This window comes from Pygocentrus nattereri, chromosome 7, assembly GCF_015220715.1.
Source record: "Pygocentrus nattereri isolate fPygNat1 chromosome 7, fPygNat1.pri, whole genome shotgun sequence".
In the NCBI taxonomy this organism is placed as follows: Eukaryota; Metazoa; Chordata; class Actinopteri; order Characiformes; family Serrasalmidae; genus Pygocentrus; species Pygocentrus nattereri.
The window spans coordinates 18589398-18605617 of NC_051217.1; the positions used below are offsets into that span (position 1 = coordinate 18589398).

At 39.6% G+C, this 16220-nt stretch overlaps 1 protein-coding gene across 4 annotated transcripts in view; it reads right to left on the reverse strand.

Annotated features, from left to right (window-relative positions):
* b3gat1a (beta-1,3-glucuronyltransferase 1 (glucuronosyltransferase P) a) overlaps positions 1 to 16220 on the reverse strand; it is a 151341-nt gene that overhangs the window by 57500 nt on the left and 77621 nt on the right. For all 4 annotated transcript variants that reach the window (XM_037540002.1, XM_017698103.2, XM_037540001.1 and 1 more), the window contains one exon: positions 9840 to 10085. The gene's annotated coding sequence lies outside the window, so the exon portion shown is untranslated. The remainder of the gene's footprint in view (positions 1 to 9839; positions 10086 to 16220) is intronic.

Below are 16220 nucleotides of genomic sequence, written 5' to 3' on the forward strand. Positions count from 1 at the left end.
TAACCAGAATTCCTTGTGTTTTATAAAACCTCAAGACCGATAACTTGACACACACATTCATGCTAAATAGACTATTAAAATAATAATGTAATGTAATTTCTTAGATAAAGTAAAAAAAATAAAAAATTAAAGGAACCAAACCAAAAACAACAACGAAGAAACAAAAAAACAAAAACAAACAAACGAAAAAACAAACAAAGCAAAAACACATGGCTAAAAAGCACATGGTTAAAACACAGGGGAATAACCAGCCAGACTCAGAAGGGCACAAGGTAAACTATTACTGTTAGTGTTATATAAAATTTCACTGTAAAATCACAATAGATTCAAGGCTTCTGGTTGCATTACTTTCACAGTAATTGACTTTTATTATATTAAGAGTAAATAACACTAAAATAGCAGCTTCATACTATGACTCCAGAGTCATCTGGAGTGGATGTATTTTTACATAACAACTGTAAAAGTAATGCAGCTCAGTAGCTCAATTTATTGTAAATTTACATAACAAATAAATGGATATTTTTTTAATGTATCAGTGCCAATGAACACATTTATCCACCGTGTTTTGTGCTGAATATGCACAGAATATCTCAAATATGCATTTTTTAGATATTTTGTTTATAATTTGCACAAACATGACCAAAATCATATATGATTATATATATATCACTGCTGTCGGGAGAAAACCTTGTATTTACATACTTACTTATTTTTAATGTAAGTCAGTGGAACCAGACTTTTATGGCAAAAATGGAAAAACTACGAAAATGGAGATGCGGGGTTTTGTTCCAACAGCAGCGATATATTTAAATTCCAGCATAAAACTTTAAAATTCTTTAAAACACAAACGCCTGAATCATAAGAAAAAAAGGGTTTATTAAAATATTTATGCTATTTTAACTCTCAGTAGCTGTCATATCCCATAATGCTGTGCAATACAGCTCAACATCAGTCAGACTAATTTGCTATGTTATTACTTAAGATATCTTAAGTTGAGTTGATTTCATGGTAACGTAATTAATACAGTACTTTGCTGTGAAGAATTAGTGTTAAATATTATGATAATGTTAAATAAAACTGACAGCATGACACTCGTTTCATTTTAACGGAAAAAAAATTGCCACCTGTGCTTCCCCATGTCAAAGAGCATCAGCCACCACTGATGCACCATATTCTGAGTTGCCTAAAGGCCTTTCTGTTCTACACCCACTCACTTGCTAGCCGGTCCACTACAGCCAGTGAAAATATGCAATGAGGTGCATAATTTTTCACTAATATCTGAAAGGACTCAGTCACAGAAGTTAGACTGTGATGAAAGAATGAAAGCACTCTTTCTTTTCGTTAATGAATAGACATTGCAGTGACTATTAATAGAGGACTCTGAGGTGGAAACTATGGAGCAATGTATGGATGGACTGTCTTCAGAAATGCACATTCATTAAGGGATTTTTCATAATTATGTATTGTTGGCTGACATGAAACAGGAAAGCTAATCCATTCATACGGATGACAGTGAGGGAAGAGTACAGTGGATACCGAGGAACTGCTTCTATAGCTTAAAGCAATGGTGCCATTATATTACATTTCATCAGGATGCAAATGAAAGAAACTCTAATTTAGCTCTTGAAAGATGGAACTATAGAATGGATTAGGATGTGAGCTGGAATGCTGGGCAGTCTGTCACAGTCGGAAAAATCATTCACTACTTCATCACATTTTTATATGAGAATTACACATGCAATTATATACACTATGTATCCAAAAGGGTATTCTGAAATCAAGGGTATTAGCAATGAGTTTGTCCCTATTGCTGCAGTAACAGCATTCACTCTTCTAAAAATGATTTACACTAGATGTTGGAACATTGCTGTGAAGATTTGGTTGCATTCAGCCACAAGAGCATTAGTGAGACCAGGTACTGATGCTGAATGATTAGGTGACTCCAACTCATCCCAGAGGTATTGAATGGAGCTCCATTACTCAAGAGAACGCAGTTCCACTGCTCCACAGCACAGTGCTGCTAGCTTTATACCCCTCTAGCTGATGTTTGGCATTAGGCATGATGACCTTAGGCTCATGTATGGCTGCTCCAGAATGTCCCATTCTACTGGTCAATGCTTTTCTATGGAGATACAAGCTATGTGTGTGCAATGTAGTGTCAGCAATGTGTGCAATTTAAAATTTCCAGTCAAAACAGCCATTAAGTGTAAGTTATTCATTTTCTAGGACATAATTCTGAGCAAGATTAGATCTAAGTTGGTGAAAGTCAAATGAAAATGAATGCAAAAAAATAGTATAATAATAATATTATACTTAATAAAGTATATATAATATATACATATATAAAAGCTATACAGGGAGGAAATCAAGCTGCTTCAGATCTGAAAACATCCACCAGCATTTCAGTCCATCCTTCCACTGTGAGAAGACAACTGTGATGGGTCTGAAAGGATGTGTAGCTGTCAAGAAGCCTCACTGAAAAAAGGAAACGGACTGAAAGGAAGAAAACTTGCAAATCAAATAAAGAAGCTGCTGGTATTCTCAGAATAATAGACTGACTACCCCAGAGTCCAGACCACAACATCACTGAAAGTGTTTGTGATTACTTGGATGGTGAGAAGCAGAAAATGCAGCCAACTTCTTAGACTGAACTTTGGAGGTGTGAAACAATGAATAACATGTCCTCAATGGTCATTTTGACTGGAAACGAACTACATAAGTGGTGGTCTGTGACTTTTGCACAGTACTGTGTACATGATTACTGTAGCAATATCTGCGTACCAGAAGTTTCCAAACCAATAAATGAACTGTTTTTCCAAAATGGAGAGAAGATATTAACACAGACCAGCGTCAAACCATGATAAGCAATTTCGTCATGTATGAGATACAAAAGCATTTCACTGTAAAACAAGCCTGGATTGTCTCCCGACTCGCTGCTCAGAGCAACAGAATTGACAAGCAGTTGTGGAATATAAATTAAGCATGTCAGGGGTCCGGCTTAAACCTTGCACACATCTCTATGGAAATATCAAAAAACCTTCACGGACGTGTAGTTTTCATGCTGAAAAAAGGCAGCACACTGCTGAGAGGGATTCTCTCTCAATTATTCATGTTCCAATTTTGTGTTCTGTAAAAAAAAAAAAAAAAAAAAGTGGAGGGAACAAACCTGGATCTCGTTCTCATTTACTGTGGGTGAGAGAGGAGGGTTTGCGCGCTTCCCTGTGGATGACTGCATCACAAAAGCAACCGACCAATCAGTGAGCCCATGCTGGGCAGGGCCGGTGAGGAAAGCTCTTTGGCAGCACATAATGACCTTTGGGAAGTGATCAGTCCTGTGCAGGGACTGTGGGCAGATGTCCTCCTGTTTCTACAGGGCACTTTGGCCATGGAATTTCTGTTTTCTAGATCCAATGTTTTGTTCCAATCACAAGGCAGAGACACTGACTGACTGGCACAAGCATGATAAAACACAATTATTCAGGACACGGAAGGTATGATATGAAAAATAAAAGCATAGAATTTGCAATACATGAATAATGGATGTTTCAGTATAGATGAAGAACAATAAAATGGATAGTTCCATTTTTTTAATTGGATTGTTTTGTTGTTTTTTTTAAATATGACTGCCTCAACTGAATTACTTATGTTGTTGTTATTAAATAAATCAATGCTGTCCAAAAAAACATGTATCTCCATTTTTTTGTCAGATTTTTCACACCAGCTCTCCTTTACGTTGTGTGAAAATTTCATGATTACTGGACCAATAGAAACGCTTTGAAATCACTTGCAATAAAACCTCTTTACATTAACTTACATTGAAAGGTAAAAGAGTTTTTGCTCTCTCCTGTAAAGTTTTCTGGAGATACTTTGGAGATACAAAGTTTTCCTTTGGACAGTGACGAAGTAGAATAGCAAGTTGTCAGTGTCAGAAACAAAATCTTGTGTGCTAAAAAAAGTAACATTACAGGAAAAACAAATTAGGTTCCTTCACTTTTAATGTAAGTTAATGTAAGTCATTCTGGACCATTTCTATTTGTTCTATCATGAAATGTTCACACAGTGAATCAATTTCAAATCATGGAACAAACAATCGAAACAACAAAAATGGAGACAGCAGGTTCGGTTCCAAAAGTGTTTAAATATTCTACTGTTAAGCATTGGCACTATTGCTGGGAGTACTGGTGATGCCACAACTATCTATGGCCAGGAGTCCAAAAAGCATAACTTGCCTCACTCTTTCTGGGAGGCCAATCCCCTCCCCATCACCCAGCATGATGCAAGTCAACACAAGTGTCTGCTGGCTCACATAACAGTTAGCAGTTAGCATTTTCATATTGAGCTGTCTGATAATGCATTAGTAGCAGTTCTAAAAGATGTGGTAGCACTTCCCTGAAAGAAGAAAGCTTTTGCCAGTCCCTGATCACCAAGTTATCGGCCCCTGGGCACAAATATTTGGGGGTCTTTACCTAGCTTCCTTTGTTATGGTATTACAGCAGGTTACCAATAGCAAGTATGCTATGAACAATGGCAGTGACAGTGTTGGGCACGTCATGTTAAGAAACACATTTTTTCCAATCAAGGCAAAACAATAGTAAGATTGCACTCACAATAATGAAAGCACACATTGACACAAACTACCAATGCAACACTTTCCCATTAGCATGCACTTGATCTTGACAAGCAACACATTCACCCCAATGCAGACAACAGATTAAAACTGGACAGCTGAAATGTAGATAATAAGGATGTAAGAAAACACACACACACACACACACACACACCTACACACACACACACACACACACACACACACACACACACACACACACACACACACACACACACACACACATCTAAGCCGCTTCTCCTTCTGGGTCATGGGGGTTGTTGGAGCCTATCCCAGTGGTCATCGGGCAGTTTTGGAAATGGGCTATGATATCATGTTTGGAGTGTTGGCTTATAATGATTGGTAAAAACTTTAAATATAGACATTTCAGTGGCTCATTAAAACGCATTCCAGTCATTTTGATACAATTTTGGCTTTTTGTCAGTGATGAATGGAAGCTATGCTTACATTTAAATACAGGAACAGTAATAGCCAGGAAAAGGATGGCATGCCCACACCAGGTAAGGGGAGAGGACCTGCCCTAGGCAGAGGAGTTTAAATATCTCAGGGTCTTGTTCGTGAGTGATGGGAAGAGGGATTGTGAGATTGGCCACAGGCTGGGAAGGAGGCAGCAGTAATGCAGTCACTGTACTGGACTGTAGTAGTGAAGAGGAAGCTGAGCCATAAGGCAAAGCTCTTTGTTTACCGGTCAGTCTACATCCCAACCCTCACCTATGATCATGAGCTGTGGGTAATGACCGAAAGAATGAGCTCATGAATACATGTGGCAGAAATGAGCTTTCATTGCACGGTGGTGGGCTACACTGTACTTGATAGGGTGAGGAACTCTTCCGCATTGAGAGGAGCCAGTTAAGGTGGTTCGGGCATCTGATCAGGATGCAGCCCGGCCGCCTGCCGGAAGGGTTTACCAGGCCTACTGGGATGAGATCCCGAGGTCGTCCTAGAACACGCTGGAGGTATTATATCTCCAAGATGGCCTGGGAGGGGCTCGAGCTCTCCATGACTGAGCTGGAGGAATTTGCGGGGGACAGTGATCCCTATCTGGATTAAGCGGTTAAAGATGATGAATGAATGAAAAGTAATTTCAGAGATGTCTAGCTGTGCGTTGTTCCATTATTATTGTGCTACCTTCTCTTAAATTATTATTTTTTACCATTAATTGAGCCAAGGGCATTTTTTTTGATGATTTTTGTCATTTTCTTGCATGGAGGGATGTAATTCCCTTGCATTCTCCCTCTAATCAGGCCCTAAGAATACCCATAAATCCATACTGACCATTAAATAAAATGATATAATGCCCACCCTCCCAAAGCACCTCCCTCTTACTAAGTGACTAAGGAGGGGATGGCATTTTACACAGGGAGAATTTGTGTGATTCTCTTGCCTGGGGAGATGGAATCACCTTGCATTCCCCCTCAAATCAGCCCTCATAATACCTTAAATGTATGAATATTGACCATTTTTATCTGCCTACCGATGTATTGGTCAGGCCTTGATGGGTCCTTGCACGCAGAGTCAGTCTGATCAGTTCACTCCCCTCTCAGCAGCACTCACAGATTGACTAAGCATTCAGCAGAGCTCTGGCACAGAGAGAAGATCTATTGGGATAGGGTGTCAGATCGGAAAAGGACTCATTACACATCTGTCCTCTTAGGAAATGAGTTTTATAGCTTTATCGATATTTCTTGTTTACTTTAACAGAAGCAACCAGTGTTCTTCCTCCGCTGCAGTCAATTCATCCTGCTTATCATGTATCACATTTGCCAACTGAATAGCTTTCAATAATAATTCACTTGGCTGAGAATCACCGGGAAGTAACAAAGAAATGCACAAAATACATTAGTTTATCATTGTATTCCATCCTACAGAGGCAACGGCTGCCTAACGGGAATCATACTCATGATTGCCTTACTTATGTCCCGAGGGAATTGTTTCATCTTTGAGAAAAAGAAACAGACAAACTAAAAATACTGCGTACAGATGGTAGACGATGTAGATGACTTCAATCAGTCCTCTTGGTGCTGCTCCATCTTGCCTCTATCTCCATTACAGGGCTGAAGAAGGCCATGAGAGAGCAGGAGAATGTGTTTGTCTCACTGCAGGCACCCACAGAAAGCACGTTTCCCTTTGATTCACCCAAGGATACTCGCCCACAGCTTCCCTTCCAAAGTGCATTTGGTTGTGAAACTGTACGTATGTATGCTACCACCACTCCTACCCTAAGGTATAACGCATTAATAATATCAAGCCCAGGCTGCACAGATGGTTGAAATAAGTGGATGTGTCATTTCTCTCAGTTCCTGTCGAGCTCTTAATCCCCTCGCCATGCTCCCAGTGAAAGTAGAAATCTCAGAGAGAGGCAGGCCAGTGACAGAGCGACCTAATTTTAACCAAAGTACAAACCTGTACCAGGGCGTGACATTAAGGCTCGTCTGGGACAAGCGAAAGTTTGAGTCGGACAAGTGAATGATGAATTTAGATGTTCAACTGAACGTGTAAATATGAAAGAGAGGAATGTAGCTCCCCGAGGCGTGTACATCATGGATACAAACAGCAAAGTTCATATATCTGGATAAGACCTGAGAGCTTCACCTCAGGGGCAGCAGCTGAGCTGATCAATCAGAATGTTTTTTAAAACATCCACAACCTGGACAAATGCCAGGAAAAGCATCAAACCCAAGCGCTAATGCCAAAAGTGCATTGTTTGGAATGTTTCGGGTAACTTGCTGTGTTTAGCTTTTTTAAGTTTCGTTCTGTATAGAGTTTTTACACATTTTTATTAGTGGAAAAATTATTTTGGCCTTTGAACCAGTAAAATCTGAATTTACTTATCTACAGAAAAAGTTGTGGAAAAAGCATAGCCTTTTAAACTCCTTGAGACCACCAGTGGTTCCAAAACGCACTTCGTCATATTCTTCATATCTTTCATATTTCTTAAGCTACATTCAGAAGCTGGGCATCGTATGAGGCTGTAACTCTTCTTTCCAGTCAAATAGATGGTGATGTCATTTTAAACCCTTATAATAAAAGAAGCTGAACTCACAGTAGTTTTTTCTACTGAAAGTCGAGCCATTTTTCCAGAAATCTGGGCTATAACTATAAACAGATGGCGTCACTTCAGTGATCTGCTCTGTAAAAATGATTTTTATAAAATAATACAAAGAGTATAAGATTCTTTGGCTTTCAATGGTAAGCATATAGCAATGTGTGTGATCATAAAACACTTTTTTTGTTAAATTGAGGGGAGAATTTACAAAAAAAACAAAAAAACATTTATTTCATGCAGTTACTGAATAATTTGCCTTACAATTTGTTCATGTAAATTCAGAAACAAACCAAAATATACCCTGGAGAATAAGAGGTTCATTTTAAGCCCTGCATACACTGTATATTGTTAAGCATGCACTGAATTTTCAGCCACTGAAAACTGAAACATTCTGGACAAGAATAGCAATTTCAGTTTTCAGCTGAAAGAGAAAAACTGATTTTTACCAAAAATAACAGATTAAAAAGGCCAAAAAAGACTTTACAAATCATTTTCATAGTAATGAAAATGCAAAAAGTTTGTGTAAACAGTTTGAGCAGCAGCAGATCAACAGTAAAGGACATCAGACAAATGATCTTTAATCGCTGTCCATTTCGAATTTTAAAAATTCCTCCACTGCAGATTTGATATCAGTTGGAAACATGAGATCCTGCTCAGAATAAAACAAAACAACAGGAGAAGAAATGAAAGTGCCTCAGTTTTTTGGGTTGACTCAAACAAATAATTAATTACAGCATCTTGGATGACTTTTCTGTTGAATTTTATGCGACATACTGTAACTACTCAATGCAACAGTTTTAGTAAATTTATTTTATGCAAACTGCTTTTATTTGTCAGCTTGTTTTGGTCTCAGTTTTGCTTTTCAGCCCAGTGTGTCCTGGAGTTCTCGGTTTTCATCAAAGATTTGCTTTTTTGCAATTTTACCACCAAGTTATGGTTAACAGACAGACAGCCCTCATTTAGGTAGATGCAAACATGCATGTCTCACTGTCTCCTAGTCCTGTTCTTAGCATGCTGTAGTCATGATGTCCAAAAGTTTGTAGGTATCCAACATTTCTTCTGAAATCAAGAGTATTAATACAGGATATTAATATAAATAAACTTCCAGGAAGACTTTACACTAGATGTATGGATGTTACTGTGAGGACTTGACTGAAGCCACAAGAGCATCAGTGAGGTCAGTTACTGATGTTTACAGTGCCCTACTGGTGACATCCCATATAAATAAAGATAATGCATGGCCGCACCTAATTAATGCATAGGAACCTAATGCGTGGCCCTGACTTCATAAGGCGAGAGAGTGAGATAATTAAGTCTTGGCCATGACTTAGTAAGACGGTGGAGTGAGATCATGCCTTATTAAGTTGTGGCTGCAGATTTGGATCTCAAAACCATGTCTTACTAAGTTGTGGTCACGCATTAGGATCCTGTTCCCACACCTAACAAAGTCATGGCCATGCCTTAGGATCCCCTTCCAATGCCTTACTAAGCTGTGGCCATGCATTAGGATCTGGTTCCCATGCCTTACAAAGTCATGGCAATGACTTAATTATCTTGTTTCCACACCTTACTAAGTTGTGGCCATGCAGCATGATGTTGGATGTTGAATACAAAGGTATTGGATGGAACTCCATCACACCAGAGAATGCATTTCCACTGCTTGACAGTCCAATGCTGGGGAGCTTTCTATCACACTAGCTGATGCTTGACACTGGACATGATGACCTTAGGCTCCAGAGTGGCTGCTCCAGAGCGTCCTGTTTCTATTTGTCCATGCTTTTCTATGGATCTTGTATAAGCTGCATGCATACAATTGTGTCTGCAATGGGCACACATCTACTTAGAAGTATTGTCTGGATACTTTTGGACATATAATGAGCGACCAATGCTACAAGAAGTTCTGCTAATCCACCATGCTTTGTTTAGTCTTAGCCCATGAGACCAGCACACAAAAAAACATGCCAGGAGGAAAGAGTGCTTGGCAAGATTCCTAACTTTTTTTTTTTTGCAACAAATGAATGATAATTTCCCGATTTGAAGACTGAAACCATTACAAAGCTTTAAGTCAACCAGAATTACCCCTGCTTCACAGGACTGGCATGAGCAAACACAAAGATTCTTGCCAGAGGGCTGAAGCTGAAAGACAAGGTGATGAAGGCTACTCACAAACAACGGCGTGTCCTTCTTCCCATAAACGATGTGGACACTTCAGTAATCCCAAGCCTTAATCCCCACACATGCTTGTAACAAGTGAGGGGGCAGAAGAGAGTGGGGGGGGGGGGGGGGATGGCGTGTACTGTGGGGAAGGACGTAGAGGGTGCAGTCTTCAAAGGAGCCGAGCTGGTGTGGGGCTCCAAGGGCCAGCTGCTGGTATCCACACCACGTGTCCAGTCACGTCCTCGGAGCAGGCGGCTGTGGACACAAGAGGGCTCATCTGTTAAAGGGAGAATGGGCTATTCTCATCTGCAGACAAAGACTCACATTGAGACAGAAGGGTCAAGGGGAGGGAAGCATGGAGTGAAAGCTATCCAGTCCTGCATACAGGGCAGGATATATTAAGTGAATCAAGAGGCGTAGTTTAGTGTGCTCTTGTCAATGCACAGTGAGGACTGGCATGATTTACGAGAAACTCAGTAAAACATTTAAAACATTTAAAGCATATAAATTAGGGCTATCAGGGGTTAAGACATTAACCTAATAAATTATTGAAACAATTTTTATGCCATTAATTCCTTGGCAAACCATAGTAGTCCGAGCTGCTCAGGCGCTGTATTTTGCTATGACTGTAGCCCTTTCATTTCTTATAATACTACTGTACTTTTAACTTAGTCAGGCATGACAGCGGACAGCAACGAATGGAATGGCATACAAGCTACTGTAGGTAAAATGTGTAGGTGTCCCAATACTTTTGTCCATATAGTGCATGCATATATGTATGTCAGTTTTTAGCAAACATCACATGCAATTGATTGTGATAAATTTCACAAAGAAATTGATCAATCGTGATACATTACAGCTTAAAAAGGTTAAAATACTGCATATTTAAAACGAAAAACATTTAAAAAGAAAAACATTCGTTTTACTAAGAGCAGTTCTGTACACAGTTACATGCACTACGCGGACTAATTAATGCACTTTATGCATATGAATCAGTCCAGACTGATCAAACAAACACTCATGCTGTGCCTTTAAGCAATTATCTGTCGGTTTTCAAATCATCATCCATATGTAAACTCAGGAAATACACTCACTGTTCTACAGATGTACATTTAAATTACATATTTCTGAACAGCTGCTCTCAGTTGTTGCGTTTTCAAAGAGTTTGACGAGACCCCGATAATTAACTCTTTTTTTTTCGTGCTTTAATAGCCTTTCCATCACGTCGTTACCATGGGACTGTAAAACAGACTGCTGTGTGTAGGTGTATGTTCTGAGCCAACCTGCAGAACATAGAATGGAAGTCATCCCACTCTCAAACCGCTCTGACAGGAGCTTCAGCCTCCACTATAAATAGAGCATCCTCTGAGGCCAGCCTCCAGGAAGTTGAGTTTCTAGACTGCAACTTTGGAAGAAAGCCCCCAGAAGTACTGCCTGTACTCTTTACTTTATGGTTGATTTTGGTTGTTTGTACACTTTCATAATTGATGAAGTAAGATCAGACTTGTGCGCGAGTGAAGCGTACTGGCCGTGCTGCCCTAAAGCCATGACTTATGTGTTAGTTAAACAGCAGATCCTAAAATCTGCTTTATGCATTCACTGCTGAAGATATTGAATGTGAGCTTGTTTTTATTTCATGGTGTTCACACATGTTCAATATCTGAAGTAGCCCCATGCTGTTAAAATTTGCACTGCATTTTAGAGTAAAGTGAGGCAACTGGCCACTTTGTTGCAAGACATAAGCAAGAGTTGGGAACAAGTTCTGCTCCCTGGAGCAGCTCCTTAATATTCTTATAAAAACGCTCCCATCCATTTTTATCAACCATTGTGATAATCTCCTGCTAGATGTCAGCAATCTGATTGGTCGATGCTCATCTCATTGCATAAAGGCTGTCCAGCAAGACAGAGCAGCGAGAGCAGGATGTACATGAACTGTGGTTGTCAGTTAAATGTATACAGTTTGTATACATGATGCAGTTTTCATTATGTTCCCTGTATTGCCAAAAGTATTCGCTCGTCTGCCTTCACACGCATATGAACTTGAGTGACATCCCATTCTTAATCCATAGTGTTTAATATGATGTCGGCCCACCCTTTACAGCTATAACAGCTTCAACTCTTCTAGGAAGAATACGTCTCCGCTGCTCTAGAGTCCAGTGGCGGCACTTTACACCACTGCATTCCACGCTTTGCATTGCACTTGGTGATGTAAGGCTTGGATGCAGCTGCACGGCCATGGAAACCCATTCCATGAAGCTCTCTAAGCTGTTCTTGAGCTGATCTGAAGGCCACATGAAGTTTGGAGGTCTGTAGTGATTGACTCTGCAGAAAGTTGGTGACCTCTGCACACTATGTGCCTCAGCATCCGCTGACCCCACTCTATCATTTTACACGGCCGACCACTTTGTGGCTGAGTTGCTGTCGTTCCCAATCACTTCCACTTTGTTATAATCCCACTGACAGTTGACTGTGGCATATTTAGTAGTGAGGAAATTTCACAACTGGACGTGGCATCCTATCACGGTACCACACTGGAATTCACTGAGCTCCTGAGAGCGGCACATTCTTTCACTAATGTTTGTAGAAGCAGTCTGCAGGCCTAGGGGCTCGGCTTTATACACCTGTGGACATGGAAGTGATTGGAACACCTGAATTCAATGATTTGGATGGGTGAGTGAATACTTTTGGAAATATTGTATATATGCTGCTAAACATTTCAGCTTAAAACACTTTCCCATGTCCCCAATCAATATGATCCAAATCCAGTCGGACTGATATGCACCAATCAGGGATTGTTTTTTTTTTGGCTGAATTTGAATTCTGTACAGCCAATTTTAGGACTTTCTTCAATTTTTTTAAAAGTATGTATGTTAAGTTTTGAAACATGCCATTCACTCCATATATTAAAATTAAGCTGCCAAACAGCCCATTTTGAATTTACAGAAAACCCAATGCATTCATTAAAAAAATGCATTTGCATATGTACACTTTCAGTAGCAGCAGTTTAGCCATGTTCACTCACACTGAAAAAGTCATGAAACCTTTCCTCACACATTTTTTAATCAAGTACATTAAAGCACAGCCAATCAGAATAGAGCTCAGTTACATGCATTAGTCTTAACGCACCGTACTATCAACAGCCAGTACCAGCCTCGTGTTATTTATAAAGCAGACACAGACCATCCAAAATAGAAATAATATATGGGCCGCTTGCAAATTGTGTGTTTTTGACCATGCATCTATAAGTTAATGAGCTGCAGTAGCCAGCTCAGTACACTACCTCAAGTTTTTTGGGGAGTAGTAGTTCCAACAAAGCCATTCCCTCAAAAAAGCTTAACCAAGTTTCACATATGTGCATGGATTTCAAAGCACAGGCCACATCCTATGACAGGTAATCCTATCAGGTAAAAGTCAGTGCAGCACCTTTCCAGAAACGCAGCCTAGAGCAGCCTCTTTGTGCAGCGTCTTCATAAACTCAAGGTTATTTCCGTGGCTGTACCCCTGAGGAGCGTTAAACAGACCCCTCTTGCGGGCTCTGCTACAGACTCTCTTGCGCTGACAGAGAGAGATGGGCGGCTGGATGTGACCTATGGGGGATCAGTGGATTAGTATTGATCGAATGTGCCAGCCCACAGGCACTGGGGATGAATCAACAGCTTATCAGTCTCTATCTGTCCCAACACACTCATAGAGATCCACACTCCAACCCACAGCCAGCGCAGACTCTCCGCAATAACAGCACCATAAATCCACAGTTACAGCGCACGCATTGTGAGCTCTTCAGCAGAGGAAAGGTGAGAGCTTTGACTGAGGCTGAGTTATATCAATTTCCAGATAAAGCTGAATTAACACAAAATGGAAAATGGAAAAGGCTGCAGGTAACAAGCTGCTTAAAATTTCAGCAGCGCCAACTTAAAACACCTTCCTGCATCCCTGGATGTTATCCTACCCGAAGTATCTCAGTGGCCGTCTGTCATCAAATAAACAGAGCAGCTCACTCCTGCTACTTTCAACCCTGTTACTTATTTAAGCCAAAGTCAGCAAAAAATACTATATTAAGAAAGGAAAAAACTGGGTTACACTTTACTTGAAGGGTATCTATAAAAGACATTCGTGACATCCTACACAAATGCTTCATAACATGTTCATGAGCATTTAAATCAACATTCATAAGGCATAAATGTTTTACATGGCAGTAATATTGACTATTATGCCATTTTACTGACAGACATTTTTGAAAATAAAAGTCTTTATTTTGACATTTTTTATTTTGAAAAACTATTATTTTCAGTAAAACGCCTCTTTTCTGCACAGCCAAAATAAAAATGACCTTATTTTGTATGTATTGGTCATTAAGTGCTTTACACACTAAGATTCAGTTGAATTATTGTTGCTATTTGTTGTCCATATAGTAAAGTGACATGCAAAGCAACAAATGCTTAAGACAAAAAACAAACAATTAAAAAGAAATCGGAAGTATAGGTGAAAAGTGTTAAAGCACGTAATGACCAGGGATAAAGCGAGATCATTTGTATTATTACTGTCCAGAAATGAGGCATTTTATGGAAAAGAATATACTTTTTCGAAATAAATAAATGAGGACTTTCATGTTGAACAATGTATCTCAATAAGCTGACATAGTGGTTCACATTAATATCATGTAAAACATGATTTAAACATTCATTGAAATGTTATGAATTGTTTATGTAAGATGTTATAAATGTGTTATGTAGACACCCTTCAAGTGAAGCTTGAATGGTTAAGTGCATATTTTCTTTGATTTAATGTTGAGAAATATTTCAAAATTAAGTTGAATTTTAAACCCTCATCAAGGAATCACCTGAGGTATCATTTTCAAAAATGCTCTGTATCTGAATAATTTAGAAGTGCAGTCATTTCGTTTGTACAGATAAAATTTTACATTGTGTATTTTTTTATATTATAAAATGACATAATGAGCTTGAAATCAACTCGGAATACTCTGTCAAACTGGGTATCACTAATGGGCGGCTAGTTTTTACAGGCTTGAAGCAGTTATGTTTAAAATGTCTGGACAGTGCTAAATAAAATGATGATCACTGTAAGGTCAGTGCTTATGTCCAGCCACAACAACTTCATGCACTCTATTACTGGCCATTAATCAGTCCGTGTTTCCATATACGCCATTAAGAGCTGGCATCAGTGTCAAAGTCGCTCAGTGGCGGACACACACCACTGTGCTCATCTTGCACTCCGACACACAGGCCTGGGCCTGTCACCATGGTAACTGTTTTCACCCCTTCATGCACACAGTTAGAGGGGGATCTGCAGGGGCATCGTGGAGGTCTCGACAGGGAGAGAGCAGGAGAGTGAGACGGGGAGAGAGAGAGAGCACTGTACATAAAAATAATCCCTCTCTCTGCGTGGCTGCCTTTCTGACTCATCTCCGAGTCTCTGGGGTAGAAGCCGAGCAGCACAGAGCTTGTACAGTGTTTGTTAGGTTGCAGTGACCTTGTGGTGATATTCTCTGGTATCTGATTCAGCCCCATGTTTATTAATTTGCTTTATTTTGCCTTCGGGAATTAAGAGTCCTTTTTATAAGGAGCTTTTATAGTTGATATGAAATTAACTGGGGATCTCAAGCACAGTTCAAGTGATAATGATTTGCAGTTTATAACAAAATAAACTTAATAAGGCAAACTGAAGCAGTATTTTCACATAATTTTATATTTCTAATTCTGCTTTTACTGTTTCTGTTCTTATCTTATCTTGTTTTTGTTTTTGTTGTTCCATCCATTTTTTCTTTGCTTTGCTATAAGGTACAGTCAAGCCAGAAGTTTGCTTGTGAAGCAGGCATGACCAGGGATGGACCGGAAGACTGGTGATGAAAAACGTTCTCTATTTTGGTGCAGATGACGAGCAAAGTAACTTAAACAGAAAAACACAAAAGTAAACACAATTGTACTAGATAATTATGTACTTTTATACAACACTTTAACATTGACTGGTTGAGAGTCATGCTAACTGTGCTGATATTTTGCCATAACATCATGTTTTTTTTCACAAACGCTGTATTATTCTGCTGAGACACTGTTGCTAAGCAATGAGTTTGACAGCTGTAGGAGACGCTCAAGCCATTTGAACGTTTTTAGTTCTTACTTTGCCACAAACAGAAAACGGACACTTTTAAGATCACAGACAGCCAATCTGGTCAGGCTCTGAAGATGAGACGACACTAAATTCCCAAACTGTCATCACCACTGAGCAGCATTTCAGTTGGCAGCTGTGACAGAAGAACACCTAAACAACCTGGATTCAGCCAGAAATGGACCCAACACCATTCGTCAAACAAAATGGGCTGTAAGGTGCTTTAGAGACTGGCTGGAACTAAACAACATTAATATTGATCTG